Genomic DNA, 12,120 nt, shown 5'->3' with positions numbered 1-12,120 from the left:
AAAGATTGCAGAAAAACCCTTGCTTGCTTAAGATTTAGATAATTGCAAATGCTTGCACATGTAAAATAATGATATTATCTCAGCTTAAAAGAATCATTTGCTGTAGCCTAATAGTATTTCCATCCGTATGCTATGTAGCCATGAAATACAGCATGGAAGGGTTTTTCTTGATTCAACTTCTATCAAAACAAATGGGACCTAAGATCAGGTATGGGAAATACTACAACTCTTATTTCATGAGCACCAAGGCACATGAGGATGAAGGCAAACTCCAAAAGTATATCTATCTTAGTCAAGTGACAAGAATATGCTGTCTTATTTTTGCTTCCACTTTCTTTCCCTTCTTATGTAGATGGAGAGTGACACTTTTTGACTCTTGTCAAGCAATTGTCAGTTTGTATGCGGTAAGTACCTCACTGGGCATCCAGGGTTGAGTCGCTCCAGCCTGAAAAAATAAATAGAAAAAGGGAAAAAGATAGAAGAATAAGATATACATTGGCAAATGCTTGTATATATACACGACACTAAAACTTTTGGTGTCCTGTCCTGTCCTGTTCTGTTCCACAACTATTTGAGGTTAGATTGGTATTAAATAGATTGCAAACTTTCTGAGAGTCTATTTGGGATTGCGTTTGAGAAATAGAGTTTTTAAGTCAAAAAAACATTTTTTAACAAAAGCTTCATTGTTAACCTTTTGCCAAAAGTAGGTTTTGACAATTTTTAGGCTTTTTGGACCCTTAAAAGCGTTTTTAATTTTTTTTACCAAATGAGTACTTTTTTCTTCAAACGGACTTTTTAAGTGTTAAAAATACTTTAAGGCCTTTCAAACGCAATCCCAAACAGACCGTAAGTTTCGCACTATCATCTCAGCCACCAAACATTATTTGTTTTTACTCTCAAGCTTTGTAAGGAGAGAAATCAGCCTTTCTGTTTCTGACAAGTTAAAGAACAGTAATTGGGAATGTTATTTGCATAGGAATCTATGAGTTAGCACAAAAGAAGAAGAAAAGGTTGCAAGATAAACTCACAGATAATAAACGAGAAAATAGTGAAGGAAAATAGAGATTTCCAGCTTAGCAAGATCATTTCCAGGGCACAACCTGCTTCCTGCTCCAAAGGGAAGGAAGGTTCCTGCTTTTGGTGTATAATCCTGCAAAATGTAAAGCAGATCAGCAAACTCTATCCATAGCACACAGCTAAATATATATCAAGCATGAGACATAGCTGCGTAAGCACTCATGCATATATCAAAGACAGGCATCTTACATTGGTTTGAAGAAAGATAAAGGTGCTGGATTACTTACATCCCATCTGAAAGGATTAAATTCCTTTGGATTTGGAAAAGTTTCAGGATCCAGGTGAACACTTCTAAACCAGCCTAGGACTTTCCAACCTTTAGGAATAGTATAACCTGAAAAAAAAAAAAAAAAAAAAAACTAACTCCTCATCAGTAAATCACATGGTGTATTATAGTTGCTGCACCATCCATTGCTGTATGACAAATGATAGTTCCTGTTAAACATGTGTCTTCCAGAGAAACATCTAGATACACATTCATCTTTCTCTATTTACAGGTTATATACCAACACATTAGCTAAATTTAATGCACTCTTGAGTACCAGAATTACCAAGCCTCATAGCCATATCAGAAAACTAAAAAGAATGAAAATCCACGACAGAAACTGACCGCCTATATTGACATCAGTTTTCGCCTCTTGGAAAACTGTTAGTGAAAATGTTATCACACGAAGTGCTTCATCGATCACCTACCAAAAGTAAAAATCAAAAGATGAAAAGAGTAACAAAAAAAAAAAAAAAAAAGTTATGCCAAACTGACTTAGTTCAGCCAAGTGAAAATGAATTTTAGCACTTGGATGTGGTACCTTAGAAAAATACTCCATTTCTCGAATTTCTTTCAGTGTCAAACTCGTCTGTGTCAGTGGCCTCTTACTTACGATTTCCTCTTGCTCTGCCAAGAGTTGTGTGAAAACAGAAGCCAGAAAGAAAAATCAAAATCAAAATTGAAACCACAATGAGGGAAACTCTGTCCAAAGAAGAAAGGGTAGGGAAAAAAATGAGTAAAACAAGATTAATTGTGCTAGAGAAATATGTAAAATGCCTGCAGCCTAGAGAGCCCACCAACAGTCGCAAAAAATATCACCCCACAAACTCACACTACTTCAAAAAATAGCACTTGGAGATATCATGGGCACACAATTTTAATAACCAGCCTATTTTTTTTTTTTTTTTTTTTCTTGTTTTAAGTCGCATGAAAGCAAGCCATCCAAAGGCACTAGATTGATGAACCTATTCCAAAACAGTGTTGAATAACTTTCTTGGTTCAACAAAGAAGCAATATATTGTGTGGCAGGCAAGCATATTCACGAAGAGCTTTCACTGGTGCGCCATTAATACTCAATTTCATACCTTCCACCAACCTCAATGACTCATGAAAACAATCTTTATGGCATTCATCCTTCTATTTTCTCACATAATCGAGCATGAATTGCAGTGAATTTTCCCCTGCTGGTAGATTAAACTGATATGTGCCCTATGCGATAAATGTTGTGAGTGCACTTGTAAATATTGAGCCCCACATCAAGAAAATATTTAAGAAAAAGAATAGTTAATATACCTAAGTAGACCCAAAGCCCATTAGCTTAGGCTTTTGGGCTATTGTGGTGTTTAAATATGTATATTAATGTATTATGGGTAAAATGCAATAACTGTTTTATCTCCCAACAAATAGTATCAGAGCCATGGTTAGCTTCTTGGAACGGTTGTCCAGGTATCTGGACACATCAGGGTTTGGAGTTGCGTCTGCTTACGCAACTCTTGACTCGTGACATTCTTGGAAATGTAAAAAGACTCACAAGCGAGGGGGAGTTAGGTCAACAAGCGAGGGGGAGTTAGGTCAATGTGAAAAGACTAACAAGTGAGGGGGAGATTGTTTTCAATGCATTTGTGAGTGTCGAATCCAACATTGAGAAAATATAAAAGAAAAAGAGTAGTTAATATACCTAGGTGAACCCAAAACCCATTAGCTTAGCTTTTTCGCTATTGTGGTGTTCAAATATGTATATTAACGTACTCTGGGTAAAACTCCATAACCGCTTTATCTCCCAACAATAAAAAAGTATCCTACACAAGTCCTCAATGTTGACAAGATGTGAACTTGAATGCATATATGATTTCAAGAACTAGATGTTGATGCTATTGAGCTATATCTATTTCCAGTACCTTAGCTTTTTGAAGAAATTCTGGGTGCTCTTCTAGTAAAATGGCAGCCCACATTGCAGTATGGCCTGATGACTCATGGCCTGCATTCAAGTACATCACTAGAACATCTATGATTTCCTCGTCAGTCAATTTTCAACCATTTTCATCCTCAACTTCAAGCAAAGCATCCATCATATCTTTCTTCTTTTGTGAGACACAACTCTGTCTTTGATTTCTTCTCTCATTCACAATAGATTTAAATGTAGCCACGAGATTCTTTCGAGCCTGCAATGACAATTTTCAGCTTGAGTTATCACACAAAAACAATAATTGACTTCACAAGTAACTCAAACAAAACTGAAGTACGTAACTAGAACTCACCTTGAGTGCCTTATGGTAAGCAAATCCAGGAAGATTAATTGCCATGGCTCTAACCCCATAATTAAGTGTTGTGTATTCCCTCTCCAAAGCCTCCATTACCGGCTCACTTTTTGAGCTAAGAAAAATGTACATAATTATCCTAAAAGTAAGCTTCCAAAGCTCGGTTAAAAACTCGATTTCTCCCATTGTTGTCCATTTGTTCAAGGAAGCTATTACATTTTCTTCTATATATTTAGTGTACATGGACAATGCCTCAATTCCATTGACTGGAGCAGCTGTCAACCTTCTGAGATGCTTTTGTTCTTCAAAAGAAATGCCAATGAATGAATTCTTTGCAATCAGTTCAATGGTGGATTTAGGCCAACCAGGCTTAAAGCATTCATCATCTGTCAAAACTCTTCTGCATGTTTCAGGTGTTGTAACTATCACACTTGGGCTCCCAAACATGAAAGCCTTGTAAATTCCAGTACGGCCAAATCTGCAATATTGCTGATAGATTATGTCATTTTGACTGAAAATCACTACTACAGAAATTGTTACAAGCATTGCTTATGAAGATTCATTTCTTGGAGCAAAAAGGTTCCAAAAGCATGCTGCTAAAAGGCGGGGTATAATTATAAAGAAATCTTCTAATCCCATCCATTGGAAACCCTTAGAAAATATCAACAAATAATTCCAACAGTACCATGATTATAATGTTACAAAATTATAAGGACCGAATACACCATCCATCCATAACTAGCTTTTTTTAAAAAAAAAAAGCAGGATGGGATGGTGGCATGAATCCGGATCCCTTGTTATTCTCCGCTCAAAGAGAAGAGAGCAAAGATAATAACAGGAAATAGTGAGAGGAACCCTGCTCGGGTAGGGAGCGTCTATCACATACTCTTTGCTAAAGAGGGACATGAGATAAGAGGAGAGATCCCCAATTACAAGAAATCTCTGTCTATAGTGGCACACATATCAGAAAATACCACTGAAAAGTGAGCATCTCATTCCAATTCAAGCATACTTTAAGAATTTTTAACTTCTAACAAGTCTTAGTTCTTGGTATGGACCATAGTGCCATTTGACACAAATAATGGGCACCCACTCTTGACACTATTGGATGTATATTCTTTTTATGCTAGGGTTCTTCTTTTGTATTATACTTTCCACATCACCTACCGGGACCAATGTTGATTTAGCCATGTTCACCTTTAAACCTGAAACAGCCTCAAAATAGACAAGTAAGGCTTTAATGGATCTGATTTGATCAATATTTGCCCCACATAAAACCAATGTATCATCTGCAAAAAGAAGGTGAGAAATGTTAACCCTCTCAGATAAACTGGCTCCCACTGAAAAACCCGAAATAAGATCACTTTCGATGGCAGCAGTAATCATCCTACTAAACGCCTCCATAACAATGACAAACAGAAACGGCGACAACAGATCCCCCTGCCTCACCCCTCGGGAGCTTCTAAAGAAGCCAGCAGGAGTGCCATTGATCAACACAGAAAAGCGAGCAGTCGAAATGTATTTCTCTATCAAAGAACGCCATTTCTCACCAAAACCACACCTCCTCAACAAATACAAGAGAAAGTTCCAATCAATGTGATCATAGGCCTTCTCTATATCCATTTTACAAAGCAACCCTGGTTCCCCAGAACTGATACGACTATCCAAACATTCACTCGCTATAAGAAACGAGTCTGTGATTTGCCTTCTTTTAACGAAAGCATTCTGAGGCTTCGAAATCACCCTATCCATCACCCACCTCATCCTAGTAGCAAGAAATTTGGCAATAATCTTATAAATACCACTTATGAGATTAATGGGACAAAACTCCTTAAGCTTGGACGCCCCAAGAATCTTTGGAATAAGGGAAATAAAAGTAGCATTAAGGCTTTTTTGAAACTTACCACGGGCATGAAAGTCTGAAAAAACCGTCATAATGTCTTCCTTGATCACTTCCCAACAATCTTGGAAGAAAGCCATTGAGAAACCATCCGGCCCAGGAGCCTTGTCTCTATCCATACCTTTCACCACCTCCAACACCTGCCTTTCCATAAAAGGAATTTCTAGCCGATCAGCCTCACCCACTTCCAAACATTCAAAATCAAGGTTGTCCAAACTAGGCCTCCAATTGCATTGTTCAGAGAACAAAGACTTATAGAATTGCACTGCATGATCCCTAATGATGTCTTGATTAGAAGGATAACCATTGATATGTAGGGACTCAATGGAATTGCACCTTCTATTAGAATTGGCAATCCGATGAAAGAACTTAGTGCACTTATCACCCTCCTTGAGCCATCGGATCCTAGATTTTTGTCTCCAACTGATATGTTTAAAACAAATATTATTGGAAAATTATCATCATTGAAAGGAAAGAAGATTAATTGATGTTTGACATAGACAGCCCTATAATGGAACCAATGTACATGTCTATGCCTCTGCCTGTATTGTGTGTGTGTGTGTGTTTGAGAGAGAGAGAGAGAGAGAGACCTCGTCCATGACAACGGTGGCAATCAACCCTTCCACTCCCTTTGCAGACTACACAAGGTGGATCTGGCTTCTTTCTTTCTTCTCTATGAGTATTTGACTGCAACAACCAAGAGGCATCTAAATTTTGTACCAGAAACTAATAGCAATAACCAAGAGACATTCAATACCTAAGGATGAATCATGGAAAAAAAATTTAGAAACTTTTCGAGTAATATATATTGAAATGCCTTGAAAGTTAAGACATTGAATTTATCATAACAATTTATAACAGACAATGAGCTATGATGATGAGTAATTGTATTTTGTATCGGAATTTAGAAAAAGAAAAAAGAAAAACGCACTTCCATTGACTCAAGTGTTACAACTATACCCACAATGGCAATCACAACAAAACTACTTGCGGGACAAACTCAAGCTATCTAACTTTTGACCCTAATCTTAAAAAATACTAGCTTTGCGTACAGTAACTAGATAATAGAGAAAATTAAACTACTGTTTGGCTCCTGAAAAAGTAGGGAAAGGGAAAAAAAAAAAAAAAAAAAAATTGAAACTTGAATTCCAAGTAAATTTGCCCAACAAAAACTTCCCTTTCACTGAACCCAATACTTCAAAAGCAAAAAAAAAATGAAACCTTAAAGCATAGAAACAAATTTTCTTTCTTTTCCTTTCCTTTCCCACCACTATTCTAGGCAACCAAACAAGGGGGGGATAAGAGAGAGGAACTGAACTTGCCTCGGTTTTGACTACCCAAGATGGCTTGGTGAAGGAGAGGTGGGGCAAGGGGCTTGGATTCCGCGGAGCGGGTCCACCGTTGGATTTTGCGGCCTCTAATCGGACAGCTGTTGATAAGCTCATCGTTCTCACTGCCATTCTATCAAATGCCGACTCCGAAGCACAGCAGCTATGGACTGTGTGTTGGTTACATGCAGGTCCTTAAACGACGAAGTCGTTTAAGCGATGTCTTAGACGGGCTGTCGTAGCGCTGCTGAGACAAAAGCCAAATAGGATTCTAGTGTAAATGAGCAGATTCTGCTATTTCTTTTTCCATCTCATGATTTCTTCGTACTTTTTGTGCAGTGCACTTGAAGGAAAGGAGGAGAAGAGCAGGTGACGTCATTCTTCAGGTTCTCACTTCAATTGTCAATATATATAAGTAATTGTCTGTAATTTGATTTACCGATCTCTACGTTTTATCATAATTAACAAATATTTGGGAATTTTGGTTTGTCTTAAATACGGGCAGTGGGGGATTCCTTTCCCTCAATGACAGTGTAGTGATCACTTGTGTTGTGAGGATGTTTCTTCTGCAATTTGATTGGTTGCCAGGAAAAGTTGATGAAAAAGAAAGAAAATGGATATGTTTTGTTTTGTCAAGTCATGAAGAAATTATTCTTGAAGGATCAATACAAAGTTGACAAACATGTTTTATGCATGAAACCAGTTTTTTCTGTTATTGAAAAAGCCGTAATGTTCTTCGACTATGATCAAGATTTTGTTACGTTTTGGAATCAGCATGCACATTGTTTACACATTTTTTGAAGCATCCATTTGAACATAAATTGGCATAAACCAATTATTGGAGGTCTTTTATTAGCTGAGACAATCTTAACTGCTACACTAAAAAAGGAATTATAATGTCTTCCTCCGGCTTATTGCTGTGCGCCTGGGCGTACGCGTCGTTCGGTGTCCACCGAATTGTCCCCTAGGGCCCATCTACCAATTCTGCAAGGTCAGTTTCCAATAGCTCCTTCATCCGTGCTTGTACGTTACATTACACATGATCATCGTTATATATATAAGTGTTAATCCTCGATAAGTTAATACATAAATAAAAATTCAGGACAAAGTGTATGAGTGTTGATGTAATTCCTCGCTCGTGTACGAGCCTTGCCCAAAGTAATTACCTACAATAAGTTCAAACCATCAATGAAACGTTCGTATATATATTATGCAATATATGGCATATACATATACATATGGTAAATTAGAGTGGTACGTCCTCATGTAACACCTTTGTGAAGCTGTTCAAGCGGGTGTAGTGTGGTGTTCGATTCAGTGCTCGTATGTCTCTCATGGGCTGAGCATATTCCTACGAACACAACATGTAGACGTTATTAATAACTGAGCCATCGAACAATTACAATTAACGAAACAAAAATAGTTTGAAATTATGACCTACTTGATAAGCGGGATCAAACAATTCCACCAACAATTTTTTCACGTCTACGGGGTGGTACTTTGCAATGGTATGCCCTATCCTTGCCGCCACTGTCGCAGGAGTATCGCGGCGCTGAATGTTAAGCTTATTCTTTAACTTGTGCCTCCAAAGCTTCAGCTTCTCGCCCATGTCTCTGAACGCGTCCTTTTTTATTGTCGCCATATCCGACCCAAGCATGATGTAGGAGTGATTCTGCATCAGTTAAAATCTAAGGTATTAAAGAGCTGGTTGTTCTACAAAATTTAATATACAAATGCTACATATCATAAATTAAGAACATTTAATCTACACTTACTATCAATGACTCAAATAAATCCTCTTTTGTATTTTATGGTACCTCCTTTCAGTCGTCGGATATCTTGACAAAGGACTCGCTCTTGACAATCTTGCCTGTCATCCGTCTAAATTTTCTCCCGCTTTGTCTTACGGGTTGCTACGCACCATTATACTCCATAACGATCCTTTTGCCATCGGGAATGTCCCACAACTTGTGTGAGTCATTTGCGATCAACACTTCAAATTGATCCTCGCGATCTGCATTGATGCTTAATTAACACACAAATTGTGAAACATATATTATTTGAATTTATGTACTAAATATTTACCATCATGCATAAATATGTACATATTTATGGTTCTGAATATCATACATACATACTAATCATACGAACCTAGTCGACAGCCAATACTGGCCAAGTAGGATCATTGTGTTGCTGACTGTGAGCGTCACCTGTCCCATCATTCAAGTCATTGTGAGCCAGTGTCTCACTATCATCCACACGTGCACTGCTGTGTAGCAGCCGATCGAAATAGTCGTGCAACAATAAACCCAGTTGGGTCAATGTGGGTGGTGGGGATAGCACACGCGGGGATTCGTCTGAGTCACGAGGAGTAGGCTCATATTGATACCCTAGCTGAATAAGGTCTGTCGGACGAGATGGATCAAGGAAATCCGGGCCTAGATCAATCGAAGAGCCGGAAATGTCGAAGACATAATCGTCTCTCGCAAGTGTCTACCCTTCCACATGTTCTGGAAGTATTGGTCGATACCCTGATTCCTGCCTCAGAAGCATAGCAGCTTCCTGCGATTGACTGTCAGTAAGGTCATGATGCGATCTCGACCCATGGTCACCCGTAGTTTGCCGCCCAAAAGATTGTGCCCTCCGTCCTCTTGTCTTTTCCCGAATACTCATATCAACGTGCGAAATACATCATGCACCCAATTAATTACGTGTAGAATGTAAGAAATATTCACCGCTTATATATTGAACAATTGACGATCAATGTACAAATAAATAACAAGAAACCAATCAATGTACAATATTTAATTCGTATAGAATGACATACGCTTCAATTGGTGCTAAGCCGAGTCGGATGTATTGGATGTCATCATGCGGATCGTACTGATGATTATTGTTTAATAAGAGTGGCTCACTTTCGTGATAGTTGGCATGATCATCATGAGGCCCTTGACCCTAACCAACGTCGTAAACGTTTCTAGGTTTAGTCCTCACAACGCAAGCCCAATCTGGGTTCCTTTCATCGTCAACGTAAAAAACTTGTTCTACTTGGGAAATTAGTACATACGGTTCATCACTAATCATCTCCTCCCTATGGACAAGGTTTTTAAAGTTGACAAGCATTAGGCCATTCTCGTCCACCTTGAATCCCATGTCCCTTGTGTTGTCCGCCCAATCACACTTGTATATAACATATTTCGTCCTGTCGTAATACTCCGCCTCAAGTATTTGAGTTTGTTTCGCTATCAACATTCGGCACGCATACGACACTGTTCTGAGACCTCTTTCTTACATCATGTGCGACAGTGCGAAAGAACTTGTCGTTGACCACATATCTGTTATATTTTATTGTTGAGATCATCGGCCCTCTACAGTACATTACTAGTTTGTCACTCATTTCCTTCCTGCGTCGATCATCCAAACAATCGACCTACGAGTCATATACAATGATGAAGTGTAGTTAGTGCGGTGAGGGAATATGAATTACAAGGAAATGTTTTGGAATTTACTACGTATGCATGACATTAGTCTTGCATAGTCACGGTACCAATCGCAAAAATGTTCAAAATGTTGGGTTTTCAACTGATCGTCCGTCGTTCGCCCCTTGTTTACAGCTTGCCTAATCGACATTCACGGACAAGATGCACGACAATGTAAACCATGCTGGTGAAAAAACCGGGGGAGAATACTTGTTCCATCTTGCACAAAGTAATATAGATGTCAACCTCAAGTCGAGTCATATCCTCTTGTGTCAAAGCCATTGAACATATGCCCCTAAAGAATGTAGATATCTCAACCAGAAGTCTAACCACATTACCTGGCACTGATTCACGCAAATGCAATCGGGAGAAGTTGTTGCATCAATACGTGACTATTATGACTCTTCAAACCCAATATCGTCTGTTCCTAAAGTTTTACACATCGAAAAATGTTCAAGGCATATCCGTCTGGCACCCTTACATTTCGAAACACTTTCAGGAAGCTAGTTTTATCCTCATTCGACATCGTGTGGCAAGCATGGGGGATATAGATTTTCCCATCATCTCTCATGAAAAGATGAAGTGTATGTCTCAAACCCATTTATTGCAAATCTTTACGGGCTTGAAGGTTGTCCTTCGTTTTCCCCTTAATGTCAACTATTGTGCTAATTATATTGTCCATCACATTTTTCACTATGTACATAACATCAAGATTATGCCGCAATAAATTATCCTTCCAGTACGGCAACTCAAAGAAAATACTTTTTTTCTTCCACAATACATTATCAGTCATCTTCCTCTTTGCATGTGATTTATCAACGGACTTTGACTTACCAGCGCTCTCATCCCCAACTACCAATCTCATCTAACTGTTTCAAGATTTCATCTCCATCTGGCACATTGGGGGCACATTCTAGTTCTTAGTTACCGTCAAATATTCTTTTATTTCACCTCCACGGATTATCCATGAACAAGTATTGCCTATGCCCCATAAAGCAAAATTTATTTGCGTGTTTTAATCGTCTAGACCTTGTTGCATACATACAACAAGGGCATGCCTTTCCACCCCTGGTAGGCCACCTAGACAAGTCCGCATATGCCGAGAAGTCATTAATTGTCCACATCAACTACGTGTTGTCACAATTATCTACCTAAATTAATAGGCAAATAATTGGATGTTTTACCCGCAAGTACACGAAGTCAACACAGTAGTTTAGGATGCAAGTACGGGGTCATTCCCACGAAAATTGCTGGATTTTGGTTAAAATTAATTCCAAAAGTAAAATAAAACAAAGATTGGATTTATGAGTTGATAATGATAAAAAGGTAGGGCTTTGATATCCACCACTAATTATATTTAGCTAATATATCAATATGCCAATGTTTTGATCATGTTATGAATATCTAATGTTTGTCAACCTAAGGGCATTGGTGTCTACCCCTTAAGCTATTAATTTTCCTAAGCAACGAATTAGGCATTGGTGTTTACTCTAATTCTTTTCTTTCTTAAAGGATTTAGCATGGGTGTTTACTAAGTTGTTCTTTAAGAAATCATAAAACTGTAGAAATTGACAAACACATAAGGCTTAGGGCATGGGTGTCTACTTCCAGTTCCCCATGCTTATTAACCCAAGAATCCGGTGTGAATTTCTTTCGTTACTTTTATTAAACTTAGGACTCGGTCATCCAAATTGATTTAATGAACTAGTACATATCACATGCATATGTTGATCATGCACACACATAATAGGAATTCATGAAAACAAGAATTAATCAATTTAGATATCACAACAAGATCATCACAAGGGTACCA

At 38.2% G+C, this 12,120-nt stretch overlaps 1 pseudogene across 1 annotated transcript; it reads right to left on the bottom strand.

The window, feature by feature from the left end:
- Positions 1-279: 279 nt before the first annotated feature.
- On the bottom strand, positions 280-6,486 carry LOC132172744 (ent-kaurenoic acid oxidase 1-like; annotated as a pseudogene). Its single transcript, XR_015911593.1, has 10 exons — positions 6,091-6,486; positions 5,505-5,923; positions 3,601-5,365; positions 3,241-3,504; positions 2,228-2,231; positions 1,884-1,969; positions 1,688-1,766; positions 1,305-1,411; positions 1,029-1,150; positions 280-445 (listed from the first exon to the last, which is right to left on the bottom strand). The product of XR_015911593.1 is annotated as an ent-kaurenoic acid oxidase 1-like (transcript).
- Between the last annotated feature and the right edge of the window lie 5,634 nt (positions 6,487-12,120).

The sequence above is a fragment of the Corylus avellana genome, chromosome 2, assembly GCF_965113065.1.
Source record: "Corylus avellana chromosome 2, dhCorAvel1.hap1.2, whole genome shotgun sequence".
In the NCBI taxonomy this organism is placed as follows: Eukaryota; Viridiplantae; Streptophyta; class Magnoliopsida; order Fagales; family Betulaceae; genus Corylus; species Corylus avellana.
The sequence above is the reverse complement of the archived record's forward strand: the minus strand, read 5'-3'. Positions and strand labels throughout refer to the sequence as shown.